Source organism: Camelus dromedarius, chromosome 23, assembly GCF_036321535.1.
Source record: "Camelus dromedarius isolate mCamDro1 chromosome 23, mCamDro1.pat, whole genome shotgun sequence".
NCBI lineage: Eukaryota > Metazoa > Chordata > Mammalia > Artiodactyla > Camelidae > Camelus > Camelus dromedarius.
The window spans coordinates 32,304,065-32,319,492 of NC_087458.1; the positions used below are offsets into that span (position 1 = coordinate 32,304,065).

At 46.1% G+C, this 15,428-nt stretch overlaps 1 protein-coding gene and 1 pseudogene across 1 annotated transcript in view; one reads left to right on the plus strand and one right to left on the minus strand.

Annotated features, from left to right (window-relative positions):
* The window catches only part of LOC135319025 (anoctamin-6-like), a 267,291-nt gene that overhangs the window by 45,426 nt on the left and 206,437 nt on the right, over window positions 1-15,428 (minus strand). The gene's annotated exons all lie outside the window — the stretch shown is intronic.
* On the plus strand, window positions 1,245-9,372 carry LOC135319036 (melanocortin-2 receptor accessory protein 2-like; annotated as a pseudogene).

The window sequence follows — 15,428 nt, forward strand, 5'->3', positions numbered from 1 at the left end:
CCTTCTGTCCTGAAAACAACACCAGAGCTGAGGGAGCTGAAAACCCACTGCTCTTCTTAGATCCCGAAGAAAACTGAGGGGGAAAGCTGCTCCCAACCCAGAGAGGCAGCTGGGCAGGCTTGGAGAGTCACAGCTCCCAGGGCAGAACCAGCTTTTGTAAGAAACTCGGGGGAGGCAGATTTAACAGTTCCCTAAGGCCAGCTGGAGGCTCAGCGTGGGGAAGTCTGAGTGTGACAACTTCAGGGGGCCAGTCAGAGGTGGCCCCTGCTCTTTTTCATGCATTTTACTTCCAGGACAGTACCCTGTTCTCAGAGTGAAAATCATAGGAAAACTCCTCATGCTTCCTGCCAGGAAAGGTTAAAATAGCTCTAATGAAATACACCCAGAACATTCTCTTCCATTGTGGGGGGTTGTGTTTATTTTTTTAAATGAGAAATTATTTTACCACAGCCTAACCAGCCTGGGGGAAGGGAAATCCTTTCTGTCTCACCCAAATTAGGGTGAGGGGAAAGAGACACACTTGTGGAGGTCACAGCTCAGGGCACAGGCTCAATGAGAACTAATCACAGGAGTATAGATGCCCTGCTCTGTTCCGCTAACCCAACACCTTACCTCCATGTCAGTAGGGCCTCTGTGTAATAACCGGAATAAAATTAAAAGAAGTTAATGTCTCAGGAGTGTCTAGGGAAAACCCAAAGACAGCGGGCGGATGAAAACAAGGACACACAGGCAGCTTTAGCCTCTCACACCAATGGCTGTAGCAAACTACACACAGCCCATCCCAGTAGATAAACAGAAAACCTCACAGAAAAAACTATTTATTTTGGTTCTCTTACCCAGTGCATTCCATGGTGCATCCTCACCTAGAATTGAGTGGAAGCAAGTCCATTTCAGAAGGGACATAACTGAAGAGAAATGGCTTTCCAGACTCTGAAGGGCAGAGAAACAGCAGCCTGGGTTAGAGAAAGGTGAGGTGTGGGGTAGGTGGTGGGCTGCCTTCTTCCCCAAATAAGGAACCTTCCTGAGGCCAGCACAGTGGGAGGGAGGGCCATGGGGTGGAAGCAGCCAGACTTCTTCCTGGGAACTGATGGGATGCCTCAAAGGGACCATTCAGGTGCCCATTCAGGTGTCTTGACGGTGGGAGCCAGTCGGTCTGCCTCAGAGCCCAGGACTGAGGTGGTTGCACAGCAGGCAGGTCTTACTTGGCCGGATCCATTTCACTTCTCCGAAGCCCTGTGTAAAACATGAAGCGTGAACGGCCTGGTGAGCACAGCTCTGCCCTCAAGACCGGTTTCTACTCCTCTCTTCCCAGAGAACAGCATCTCTGAGCCCGTCCTGGGTGACCTCACAGAGATCACTCTAGTGGCCCAGGCTAGTGACCGGGAACATGTACCTTCCTGCAGCCAACCCCAGACGTCCACTGATGCATCATATACTGGCAAAGATGTGAGTTCCTGTGCATTGGTCTAACAGCAGAGACTCTGCCACAGGCCCAAGAGGTGGTGTGTGGGACATACAGGGGTGCAGGTCTGTACGCAGTGCAAAGGTGTAAGTGGTGGCAGGGTGCAGGGGCTGTGGAGGGTGAAGGCAGTTCAGGGGTTGTGGGGGTGCAGGCACTGCAGGGAGTGTCAGGGGTGCAGAGGTACAGGGAGTGTAGGGGTGCAGGGAGGTGCTCAGGCAAGTGCACATCCTCGCAGTCAGGCTGACTACGGGAGGCTAGTGCAATGGTTTGGGGCGGCGGAGGCGGCGGCGGCAGCGGGTGGGAGGCTGCCCGGGCAAGCCGGTCGATTTCTTCTCTTCCCTTCAGCCTGGCCTGGGGGGGCCTTGGACGCCGGAGATTCGCCAGATGTTGGACTCCAAGTAAGCTTGCTCCTGGGAGGTGGGGCGGTTAGGTCAGCAGGCGGGGGCAGCGGCAGGGGGGCGGAGCGGGGCTGCCCCTGGCGAACTGATGGAATAGCTGCCTTCTCCCGGCTGCCGGGCCTGGGAGCGGCCTCTGCTGCCCCAGGTCGCCGGACACACCTGTCCCACTCAGCTTGCTGAGTGGGGAGTGGAGGCGGTGCCGTTAAGTTGTGGGGACCACGGGGGTAGGGGGGCTGCCGCGGGGGAGCCGGTCAATTCGCTCCGCTCTCCACCGCGGCGGAGCCTGGGGGTGGCCTCCGCTGCCCTAGAGGCGGGACGCCGGTCTCCAGGTGAGCTTGGTCCTGGGAGGTGGGAGCAGCGGCGCCAGGGGGAGGGGGTCCGTTCCAGGGAGCTGCTCCATTTCTTCTCTCCTCCGCGGCCTGGCCTGGGGGCGACCTCTGCCGCCGGAGATTTCCCTGAGGTCCGACTCCAGGTAAGCTTGCTCCTGGGAGATGTGTGCGGTGCGGTCAGGGAGCTGGTAAGGTGGTGGCTGCGGGGATAGGGAGGCTGCCCCGGGGTAGCTTGTGTATTAGCTCCATGTCTGCACCGCATGGCCTGCAAACGGCCTCTGCTGCCCCAGGTCCCGGGACACCCCTGTCCCACTTAGCTAACTGGGGGGGAGGCAGGGTAGTCAGGGTGCAGGGGTGGCGGTTTTCGGGGGCCTGCAGCTGGGAAGCTGGCCCATTTGCTCCCATCTTCCCCGCGGCTTGTCCTGGGGGTGGTCTCTGTTGCCCTGGGTTACGGGACACGTGTATCCTAGTCGGCCTGACCACGGGAGGCGGGCGTGGTACGTTGGGGGTGGTGGAAGCAGCGGCGGGTTTTCCCATGAAGCTGGTCCATTTGCTCCCATTTCCTCTCATGGTTTGCTCTGGGGGCGGTCACTGTTGCCCCAAGTTCACCGGACGTCCATCTCCAGGTCAGCCTGCTCCCTAGAGGCGGCCACCGAGAGGTCAGGGGGCAGGAGCGGTTGCTGATGTGGGGGATGGGGATGCCTTGGGGAGTTGGTGGATTGGCTCCCGTCTCCCTGATGGCCTGGTGTGGGAGTCGTCTCTCCTGCCCTAGATCACCAGACACACCTGTCCCATTCAGCCTGCTGGGAAGGGTCGCCCTGGACGGTGCCTTTAAGGTGCGAGGGTGGCAAAGGCGGAGGTAGAGGACCTGCAGCGCGGAGCTTGTCAATTTGCTCCCCTCTTCCCCGCGGCCAATCCTGGGGGTGTCCTCTGCTGCCCAAGAAGCAGGATGCCCGTCTCCAGGTCAGCTTGCTCCTGGGAGGCGGACGCGATGAGGTCGAGGGGCAGGGGCAGCCGGCCGTCGCAGCTTCCTAATGGGGCCACTTCTTCTCCTTTCCCCTGACCTGGCCTGGGGACGGCCTCTCCCGCCCAAGATTCGTCTGACACACAACACCAGGTCAGGTTGCTCCTGGGAGGTGGGCGCGGTGAGATCAGGGGGTGGGGAGGAAAGGGGTGCTGCCTATTGTGAGCTGGAGGATAACCTCCCATCTCTCTTGAGGCCTGACATGGGGGCGGACTCTGCCGCCCCTCGTTCCCAGGTCACACTTCTCAGGGTCATATTACCCCGGGGGTGCGTTAAGGTGCGGGGGTGGCGGGGTGATGTCGAAGGTATGGAGCCTGTCGCTTGGGAGCTGGTGGTTTAGCTCCCATCTCCCCAGCAGCTTGGCCTGGGGGCAGCCTCTGTTGCCCCAGGTTGCAAAGCACAGTTTCCCTGACAGCTTAGCCACCTGAGGTGGGCAGGATGTGCTGAGGGGGCAGAGGCAGCTGCCAAGGCAGCGACGGAGGGGGCTGTCCCAGGCCAGCTGGTCTATTTGTTCCCATCTCTACCTTTGCTTCCCTAGTTTCGCAGGACGTCCTTCTCCAGTTTTTCCTTCTCCTGGGAGGTTGGCGAAGTGCATGCAGCCCAAGGTCTGGGCTCTCCCCTGGGGAGGGGAAGAACTCTATTGTTCTCCTTTGTCTTTATTCTTCAGCGAAGGGGTTACTGGACTCAATTCTTAATTCTGAGAAAGTGTAGCCTATGTTAAGGAAGAGCTGCTGGACAGTGTGGTTTCTAGGTGGGTTTTCACATCAGCTGATGCCCAAGGCAGGCAGGAAAGCTATTACTCAGAGCTCCTTAGTGTGGAGTTGGGGGGTGGCCCTGCTGTCCTCACCATACTTTTAAAAAATGTGTCACTCCCCTTTTTTTCCTAGGTGACATTTTAGGTTATTGGGTCACAGATTCCTGGCACAATCATCCCTGTTCTCAAACATCTTTTAAACTTGGATGAAGTGATAAGTAGGGGAAGAAGATGATTTGCTGAAAGGTAAGAATACTTAAATTTGCATTAAAGCTACATTCTGTCAATCTTTCTCAAATGATTTTTCTCGGATTCAAAATCCACGACCTAATGAATGTTGTACTCCTGTGTAAATCATTGATCTTCAGATCACATTTGTTAAATGGTCAATGAGATTTGTTAAGTAGATTATTCCTGAAAGGAAAAGCTCAGGCTTTTGAGAATTCCTTGTCTGATGTCACCCAGGCAGTCACAGTAGAAGACAGAACTGATATAAAAATCCCTCAGCTGCCTGAACTGCAAAGATTCTGGGATTACTGATCCCTGAAATGCAGGTGACTCTTGATGATATTCTGGGGGGTGGTTTACATGATCAGATTCTTCCAGTCCTGTAAATGTGTTCCTTGGCCCCAGCCCCGGGAGAGCTGGTCATAAGGTCCATATCGTGAGGGGTGGGATGGGAAGGCAAGGTCTAAGAACTGGAGTCACTGAGATTCCACACTCGCTAAACACAGACTCCAGAGCCTAATTGTTGTCAGGTTCTGTTCTGGATTTGAGAGTGTGTTCAGACATGATTCTTGCCCTTCAGGGGTCACTGCCTGGGTGGAAGTAACCTTTACACAAATCTGGGAAGGATGGCAATTAAGTAGATGGGCTGTTATGGTCCTCAGTATGCCCAGGCTCACTCTTCCAGGCACTCGTGGGACTAACGAGAGTCATGTTATTCACTCATTCACTGATTTATTACCCTTGAATTGATCATTTGTCCCATAGTAAGTGAAACAAGTTATCAGGAACATGAATTTTCTCCCCTCTCCCATCACTGATTGTATCTGTCAGTCGGGCGCCCTGGGTATGCATTGTGAAATGGTGGTATTTTTTGCCCAATGGGGCAGCAATGACAGTTCTGCGAATCAGGGGACTCTCGTGGGTAGGACAGAACCGTGACACACATGGCAACAAGCCACCATGTGAGACTGCATTGTCGATGCTCAGGTGACCCGATGTAGACCGCGGTGCTAAACCTGAGCGTGTTCAGTGATCTTGGCTGCTCTAAAAATACAGACTACAGGTCCCAAACTCTGGAGACGCTTAGGGTCTGCACCCCAGAATTCTGCATTTTAAGAAGCACTTTAACTAATTCTGATGAAGATGATCTGAGTGTCCCAATGAGAAACACTGGTGTGCGATTCAGCAGTACTGAGGATTCTCAGGGAACGATGTCTTTTCAGGTTGGTCCAAGGTCCCTCACTTGAGACTTTTGCCTTGGGTTTAATTGTATGTGTTCAGAAGTGATGTCTCTCATTTCCAGTGCTTGTCAGCATGCTCTGTGCAGGGACTTGCACTCAGTAGATGGCAAAAACTATGATTCTTCAGGTCACCGAGCTAGAGTGTGAGTGATCTTTTATTTTGGTTTTCTTTATAGCAATGCAGAGTCTCCCGAGAAGAGATTCAGACTGAACAGCTTTGTGTCAGACTTTGGAAGACTGCTGGTGCCCAAGGTGTTCTCTGGCAGGGCAATGACGAATCTAGGTCCCTCTTTCACTGCTACGTCAATGATGTGGGCCACTTGGACAAGGCCAAATTTGCTATCCCAACCATAGCCCTTGACAGAGATATTCAGCTCCAGGAAGCCATCAGATGCAGCAGGTGGCCAGAGGAGGAGGCGAACGGGCTCATGAAATGTGACATCCCCAACTTCATCAATACGGACCAGAACTCTTCCTTTGGGGAAGATGATCTCCTGATTTTGGAACCACCAATTGTTCTAGAAGATAAGCCAGTTGCTCAGACCTCACACATAGAATTGAATTGAGAAACGTGCTTTGTCAAGTGTCTTTCTGAAGATGTGAAGTTTGTCTTTGTATGGCAGGAATTCCCCTTTCACAAAATTGTATGTGTTTGTGTCTGAGAGAGAGAAATGGAGACAGACAGAAAGACGGAGACAGAAGAGCACCCCCTCAGAAGAGAGCTAGTTAAGGTGAGTTTTGTGCTTTTAAAAACATTTGGGGTTTTGCGGGGAACAAAGTATTTACATTATCTCATTCTCCTAGTTGGAAACCTTGGCCCCATACTCAGTGTTAGCGGCCTTGAATGGGGATTGGCACGGTGCATTTCATCTGGCGCTGCCACATCCATGCTCTGCCTTTAGCACGTTGCTTTGCCTCTCAGGGCTGCCACCCTTTTAACTGTAAGGAGAGGAGTCTGGAGTAGGTGATCCATCCCAGCTCTGCTGTTTTGCAAATTTCTGATTTCGTATTCGGATGAGGCTGGAATACACCCAGAGCAGTATAAACCAGGCCCTACCTCCTGTCTCTTGCTGGGGCATCCCTTAGGCCTGTGCCTTCTACCCAACCCTTTACTGAGCCCAGCTTTTGTCAGGAGCCCAAGAGCCTACCGAGATGGCAGGGGACGTCTCTCGTGGTCACGGTGGCCATCATTTCTATTGGTTGTCCTGAAACAGCTCTTCTGAGATCCTCCGGCCACCCTTGCTCCAACCTGAGGACAGCCCTACCGTTCCTTTCCTAGGAGGAGGATCAATCCATGGTGCATTTTATGACAATCCTGTCCCCAGGAATGCACGGAAGGTTATCAGCTGAGTGAGGGGAAGTGCCTCTGTGTCTCTGTGTCCCTGTATCTCTGTCTGCTCACAGTGCCCTGCCACCGGCTACTGAGCAAGAAAAGTGCTATTCACCATGATGGGTGTTTTGCAGATGTGTAGGCGATGGTCGTGTAGCTCGTGTGTGGGCTTTGAGCTGGGATGGTGAAGAGCTTATAAATACCTCATCAACATTTATTCGAGGTGGCCTGGTGCCACACAGACTTGATTCATGAAGGCATCAAGCCTACACACTGGTTTGGAAACAACTTGGTTTTGATCAGTCACACTGCATGCATGACTCACTGCTAATCTCTGGGTGGTTTTTTCATTTTAGATTTATTCACCCAGTGTCTTGCTTAAGCTGAAAAATATTTTTATTTCACCAGAATATTCTCTGATTCTTTGTTTTCACTCATCCAGTTTTTTAATTCCTTTAAAAATTGTTGTGTTTATAATGCCTCCTTATTTCTATCATCTCTAGGTTCCCAGTGGCCTGAGACACGCCGCAGAATTTATGTAGGAACTGTACCACCAAAAGAAATCCCCTCGCCATAATATCTTTTGAGGAAAATATTATTCTTTAAGACTCTAACACTAAATCGTAGAAGAAAGCATGGAACATTTCTTGTAGTTAATACATGTTCATGCAAAAAGAAATTTGATATTTTCATTGAAAAATGTTGACTTTAATAACTTTTACTAATGTGAATATTATTATTCATTATTTAATTAACCAAATAATACCACAGTTATTTATTATTAAGATTGAAATCTATTTACACTGTCTCTCAATTAGAAGACTGAAGTGTATTTAAAAGATGGAAAAATACCCATGATGACACCATCTTTTTTATTAACTAAATATCAAGAACTGTGCAGGGTTAAGATTTGTCTCCCTGCAAGCTGCCAGGTTAGCATGAGGTAGTCTGTGGATGCTGCCAGAAGACAGGACACTCCCACAGGATCAGAGACAAAGGACTTCCTGCCGGCACAGCAGGCAGCCTGGGGTTCATGTTCATGTTGGTTCCTGAGCTCTTTTCCTATTGCTGTTGTAACTATGGACCACAGACTCAGTGGCTTAAAGTAACACACATCCATTGTCTCACTGTTCTAGGGTGCAGAAATGCAAAGTCAATGTCAGTGGGCTAAAACCAACGTGTGGCCAAGGCTACGTTCCACACTGAGGCTCTTGGGAGGGATTCATCTTACTACCTTTCCAAGCTTGCAGTGGTGCTCACACTCCTTGGCCCAGAGCCCTGTGTCACTGTGACTTCTGCTGCCACATCACATCTCTGTCTCTGACCAATCTGCCTCTCTCCTCTAAGGACCTCCATGATGACGTTTGCTTCCCACAGTGATCTGCCATCCCAAGGTCCTTGACAGTCACACCTGCAGGGTCCCTTTTGCCATGCACAGTGACATTCCTAGGTTCTAGGGATCAGACCGTGGACATATTGGGGGCCATTATTCTACCGAGTTCTTCCCTTTGGCCCCACTGGTTCTTGTCCATCCCACATGCAAAATGCATCCACCTCATCCCAACACCCTCCAGAGTCTCATTTACTACACCATCAACTCAAAGTCCAACATGTAGTCTAACTATTATCAGCTCAAAAGCCTAAATATTTTCATCCTCATCACCTAAGTCAGGCATGATTGAGACCCTGGGTGTGATCTTCTCTGCTCAAAATCCTGCAATGGCTTCTCATTTCACTCAGTGAAGAAGCGAGTGTCCTTATGGTGACCTTACAGCTTTCCTCCCCCTCCCGAAGCTGAGCTCATCTCCGGTTTTCTCCCTTGCTCACTCCGCTCCAGCCACACTGGCCTCCCTGCTGTCCCTTGGGGATATCAGACATGCACCCACAGGCCTGTTGCCCTGGCCAGTCTCTGTCCAACTCATATGCTGAAGTCCTGAACCCCAGGACTACAGAACATGACCCCACTTGGAAATAGGGTTGTTGCAGATGTCATTGGTTAAGAAGAGGTCATTAGGGTGGGCCCTAATCCAGTATGACTTTTGTCCGGATAAATAGGGGCAATGTGGACAGAGAGACACGTGTACATGGGAGATGACGAGATGAGATGTGGAGAGAAGACGGTCGTCTCCAAGCCAAGGAGAGAGGCCTGGACCAGCCTCTCCCTCCCAGCCCTCAGGAGGAGCCTGCCCTGCTGACACCCTGCCTGCAGACTCCCCACCCCCAGGGCTGTGAGACAGTGAGCCTCTGTGGTTCATGTCACCCAGTGTGCGGTGCTGTGTTAGAGGGAGCTCAGCAACTAGCACCGCGTTCTCAAGGTCCTCAGTGAGCCCAGCTCTGGCCATCTCATTTTAACCTGGAAACTGCCTTCCACTTGTCTCTGCCCCAGAAACCCCCTCTCCCTGATCATATTATTTCTATCACCTTCTAGAATACCATATATTTCACATGACTGTCAAGACTGTAGTTTATGTTCTGCTCCTCCTCAGTCCTACAGGGACAAGGATCCTTATTTGTTCACTGACGGACCTCAGGTGGCTTGACCTGTACCCGTGGCACAGCAGTCAATACAAATTGGCCGGATGGAAGGAGGGATCTTTCCTTACATTCACAGGTGAGTGAACGAAGATTCCGGGGGACTGAGAGTTTCGCTCAGGCACAGAGCTGGTAAGTGTCAGGCCAAGGTGGGTTTCAGGTACCTATGAACCTGAGGGAGGCTTGAGTGATTCCCTTTCCATTGATTAGTATTTCTCAGGTGTCTCTTTTTCTGGCTCTAACTTTTGACTTCTTTCTGTTATTCTTCTAAGCTTTCAACCAGTTTTAAGTTTTAATTCTGCTTTGTCTCAGGTAAACAAATGAAATCTGTAAATCTTTTAACTCATTATATATTTCATCTAAATTCATTGTGATTAGTGATGATGTTTTATTTCTGGCATCTTGTTTTGTGATTTCTATTTGCTTTGCTCTGCTTTTCTCCTGCCTGTTATATACCTTGCAGTCATGGTTAAGAGCATGGCGTCTAGAGACAGCCTATCCGGGCTTGGTTCCCTCCCTTGCTAACCATGTAACCAGTATATGTAATCCCTTTGAGACTCACATTCTTCATGTACAAAAAGTGGTACTATCCGCCTCAAAGACTGTGAGCATTAAGTGATAAAATAGATGAAGAACTTAGAATAGTGACCGGCCTATTTTGCGTTCTTCATTTTGACTTCTTTATTCTCTTTTTAAACAATTACTTTAGAGATTACTGTTGAATTTTAATGAACACCCTAGATATTGAAGATTAAAATGTTACTTAACCCATTCATTGAATTTTATATACCAAATGATATCTGTGTTTTATTTCCATAAGTTCTGTTTGGTTCTTTAAAAAATTGATCTGTTTTCTTTTTCATGATGTCCTGATAGTTCATTATGTTATATAAGATTCATTTTATCTTTTAATGATTCAGTCATACTTCTTTTATGCTCTCTCTTAGATTGTTTCATAATTTTAGGCTCTGGAATATTAATCATCTTGTGTTTTACGGTTAGATCTTTCTTCCCAGTGGCACTGATTTCCTTCTGTTTTTAGTTGTGTGTCTGTGTGTGTGTAGAGTTGTGGGAGCTTCTCTATAGTGAGTACATATTTTTTCCTATGATTGTCCCTTACATCTTGGTTTTTAAAGTTTCCCTAGAGAACAATTTTGTGTTGCTTATCCTAAGGCTCCAGGTGATATGATCAACCTTGAATTATTATATTTTTGGTTTGGGAATTCCGGAATCTTCAGTGGAGTATCAATTTGGATTCTACATTCATATAAAGCAGGGGCGTGGAGATTAGATTTTTTTAAGGGAGACTTTGATTTTCCCTAGAGAACCGGTTGTTACACCCCTTTCCTGTGTGCACATGTGGAGAACTTTGAGTCTCCCTTTCAGTGAAGAGGGAAGTCTTCCAATACGTCTTATGCAGAGGTTTCTATAAAGGAAGACTCTTCTACATCTGGTATGGACCCTGTTTCCTAAATGGACATTGTATCCCTATTTATGTGCAGATGAAAACCCCTTCCCTCCAGGGTGCGGTGGCATCAGCTCACAAGATTACCATTTTGGCGTTAAGTGTCCTCTTTGTATTGTCACCTGGGAACTTCTCTCTCCATAGTTAGCTCTGTGTTACTTTTGTTGTATTTTACCCGGCATTACTGAAAGTTTTACTTAAAAGGGATCCTAATTAGCTCTGTTTACCTGTTTCCAGAGCTGAAAGCTTCAGTTCTTGAATATCTGTTTGATTTTTCTTAAAAATTCATTCCAGTATATTTCTCTGATGAAAGTCTTGACCCTGTTATATAATCTCCCATCATTTCCTTATTTTCTTGAATGTGTTAAAAGTATTTTATAGCCTTTATTGGTAACTCTGATGCCTACATCACCTGGGGTTTGCATCCTTTGTCTAATATCTCTTACTCTCATTTTATCCATCATATAGTCTTGACATATTGCATGTCTAGAAATTCTTTATTACATGGCAGACATTGCAAATGAAAAATCCATATCTTATCTTCAGTAAGAGGTTTTCTACCTTCCCGTTAGGCAGAAAGGGTGAGGGACTTATCATCTCACTCCAATCAGGCCCTGAGTTGTGTCAGGACAGAAGTGCCGTTTTTCTTAAGACAGCTTTGAGGTATACTTGGCAAAATAATTTTCACACATTTAAAGTGTACAACTTAATACATTTTGACATGTGTATCCCCAAGAAACCATGACCACATTCAAGACAGTGAACATACCCATCACCCACAAAACTCTTCTCCTGCATTTTGTTGTCCCTCCCTCCCTCCCCATCTATTCCCCTGGAAACCATTGATCTGCTTTCTATCACAACATACTGGTTTGCATTTTCAAGATCGTTGTATGAATGGATTCATGCAGTATCTACTCTATGTTGTCTGACTTCTTTCATTCAGTGTAATTATTTTCAGAGTCATCTATGTTCCTGTATTAATAGCTTATTTTTCTTATAGCAGAGTATTGCTTAGTGCTGAGTTTTTCCTGAATAGTTTATTGTGAGCAGTGTTTGGATAGAACATCCTTTGTTTCTTCATTTACTTCTTGATGGATGCATGGGTTGTTTACAACTTGAGCTATTATAAATAATATTGCAGTGAATATTTAGTTACAAGTCTTTGTATGGACATATGCTTTTATTTTCTAAAGCATCAGATGAGGAATATCTGGCTTATATGTCAGATTGGTTTTTACCATTTTTAAAGAAACTGTTAAACAGTTTTCCAAAATGGTTGTGCTATTGTAAATTCCTCGTGGTGTGTATCAGTTCTGGTTGCTCTATTTCCTTGCCAGCACTTTGTAAGGTCGGTCTTTCTAATCGTATACATCCTAGTAGGTATGTGTACTACTATCTCACTGTGGTTTTTAAAAGCATTTCTCTAATGACTAATGGCATCTTTAATCAGCATCTTTTCATATGCTTATTATCCATCTGGATATCTTTACTGAAGTGTGTTTTCTGGCTTCATTCATTCATTCAGGTGTTTGTATTATTATTGAGTTTTGAAAACTTTTTATTCTGGATCAGACACAAAGAAAGACCTTTACCAGATATATGATTTGCAAATAGCTTCTGTCTATGGCTTGTCTTTTCATTTGCTTTGCAGTGTTTAGAAGAGCTTTGAAGAGTCTTCATTTTTGTAAAGTTCACTCTATCAGTTACTTTTTTTAAAATAGATTTTACTTTTGGTGTCATAGCAAAGAAATATTTGCCAAACCCAAGATCATAAAGCTTAAGCCTATGCTTTTTCTCCTAGCTGTTTTATAGTTTTAGATTTCCTATTAAGATCTATGATCCACTTAGAGTTAATTTTTGTATATTTTGTGAGGTGTGGATCAAAGTTCATTTTTTTTTTTGCATATCACTATCTAACAATTCCAGCACTACTTGTAGAAAAGATCATTTTCTCCACTGCATCCTTTTGAGAATCAATTGTCTATATAAGTGTTCGTTTAGTTCTGAACTTTCTATTCTGTTCCATTATTCTACTTCCCTGTTTTACACCAACACCATACTTTCTGATTACTGTAGCTTTATAAAAAAGTCTGAAAATCAGATAGTGTAAGTCTTCCAAATTTGTTTTTCTTGTTCAAAGTTGTCTTGGATATTTGGGATCCTTTGCATTTTCATGTGAATTTTAGAATCAGTTTTAAAATTCCTTACACCCTCTTCTGCCAAAATTCCACCCATGTCTTTGGCCATCTCCAAAGCCACATTTTCTGAAGAGGTCTCTCTAGATCCTAGGTGAAAGTAATTTCTCTTTCATCTGTGCTCCATTCACATATCTTAATATTTGATTACATTTATTCATATTTGGCTTTATGCACTTGTCTGATCTTTCCTGCCATATAGTAAACTTCTCAAGATTAGGAATCTTGACTTGGTTCCCTCTGTCTGCTGAGAAAACTAGTTCTATGCTTTGCAGGAGTGAGCCCTGCAGTAAGAGGTATCTGCAGCACACATTTATCTCATTGTTTGCATATTGTCAAGGAATCCTGCAGACTTGGAATTGTTTATTGATTGTTGTCTCCAAGACGGCTCAGTCTTTTTTATTTCTATTACTACTGCTGCAGTTTCAAAGAACAATGGGCTAATTATTTTCCAAATATGAAAGCATACTGTAATTGAGTTGTCATGCAAATTATGTGCTGCTGTGTCTTAAAAATCTGCTTAGTGTTCACAGGCACCTTCACTCATGGAACTTTTGGGAGAATGACATATCCTTAGAGATAGCACTGCTGACTTTGGCGACTTGAGCAGCAGTATCTGAACTCACTCCTGCTGTTTTTCCAGTGTCCCCTCTAGCCCTCCTCCAGCCCTCCATGCCCGAACCTGCAGTTCTGCCCTCGAAATGCCTATTACTTCTCAGGAAGACTTCCCTATGAAACATAATCATATCCTTCTTGTGGGGACATTCAGTCCAGTGACCTGACAGCAGGGGAAAATGTTTAGTCTGCTCTTGGTAGAGCCTAAACTCTTCCATACTTATTAGAAGCAAATCCAATGAGGAAACTGTGTTGGCATCTAACAAATCAGCATAAATGTCTGATGAGGAAGATCAGCTTCCCCATCCCACTCAGGCGTCATGTTGGTGTGACACTCACCGTGGCTAACATTTTCTCCTGTGTGCAATGTAAGTTTCAAGACATTATGAATGGCTTTTTGTTTTTCTTCCTTGGTCTTTCCACATTTACTGTGTCTGGTGAGATTATATGAATCCTGCTTATTTTCAGCCCAGCACTTACTCTTTTTAAAGGATCACGTGTTTAAAAGGCTAGTGGACAATTTGTTAGAAGATAAAAATCCTTAGATTTTGGTCCTAGAGTTGAATCTTGGTTAGGGGTGAATGAAAATTCCCATTAAAATTTTAAATTCAGTGTTACAAAGTTTTAAAAATAGTTAAATATTAGCCAATTCCATTAAACACTTTAGCAGTTATTTACTTTTAATCCTGCTTCTGGGGCAATTTTGCAATGATTCCCTCCCTTTGTTGATTCCCACTTTGTCAGAATCCTTGAGAGGCCCCTGTCATCACTGTCAGTATCATCATCATCATCATCATGGAACTGATTCCTCTGGAAAATTCTAGGAAAATAAACAGATGGGTGGGGTTATGTGTAGGTCAATGTGTGCATATACAATAAGAACAGTTATCAGACATTAGATGCAAGATATCCATTTTATTTAGAGAAGAATGTGGTCATGAAATCCTGATGTGGTGAATGAAGGAAGCAGTGGGAACAGGATAGTCAGTGGAAAGGAGGAGGAAGTGAGCGAAGCGGGGAGCATAGATCCTTGGTTAGCCGATCATCAAATTGGTGTGAATGAGGGGAGTGTGGTGGCAGAATCATGTTCCTCCCCTGCCACAGGTTAGCCAACAGTGACATGTTTCTGTACATGGCAAAAGGGATGACAGATATATTAGGAGAAATATCTTAGAGGATTTCTGTATTCTAAATTCTCTATTAGCCTTTTAAACCCATGATACATTATTAAAGCTTAGTGGAGGGCCACAAATAAAAAGGATTCATATAATCTCACCAGACATACTGAAGGTAGAAAGACTAAGGAAGAAAAACAAAAAGTCATTCATAAGTGCCTTGAACCTTAAATTGCTCATGGGAGGAAATGTCACACAAGGTGAGTGTCACAGCCACATACATAATGCCTGAATGGGAGGGGAGAAGGGGATCCTGAGATGAGACAATAGGGTGAGTAGCCTGGATTGTCCACGTGGGCCCAATGTAATCACAGGGGTCTTTAAAATTGAGGACGTAGCCCAGCTGAGTTTAAAATCAGAGGGAGGTGTAGCCATGGAGCAGTGTTCAGAAAGGCTGCTGGCCATGAAAATGGAGGAAGTCGTGGGACACAAGCTAAGGAAGGTGGGTGACCTCTGGAAACTGGAAAAAAAAACCAAAAACGAGGAAAAATTCTCTTCTATATCCTCTAGAAGGAAGGAACCCTGCTGGCAACTTGAATTTAGCTCAATGAGAACTGTGTTGGGTCTCTGACCTCCACAGCCATAAGCTGATAAATCTGTGCTGGTTTAAACTGTTAAGCTTATGGAAGTTTGTTACAGTGGTAATAGAAAAATAACATAGTGAGCCGTAGTGTAAG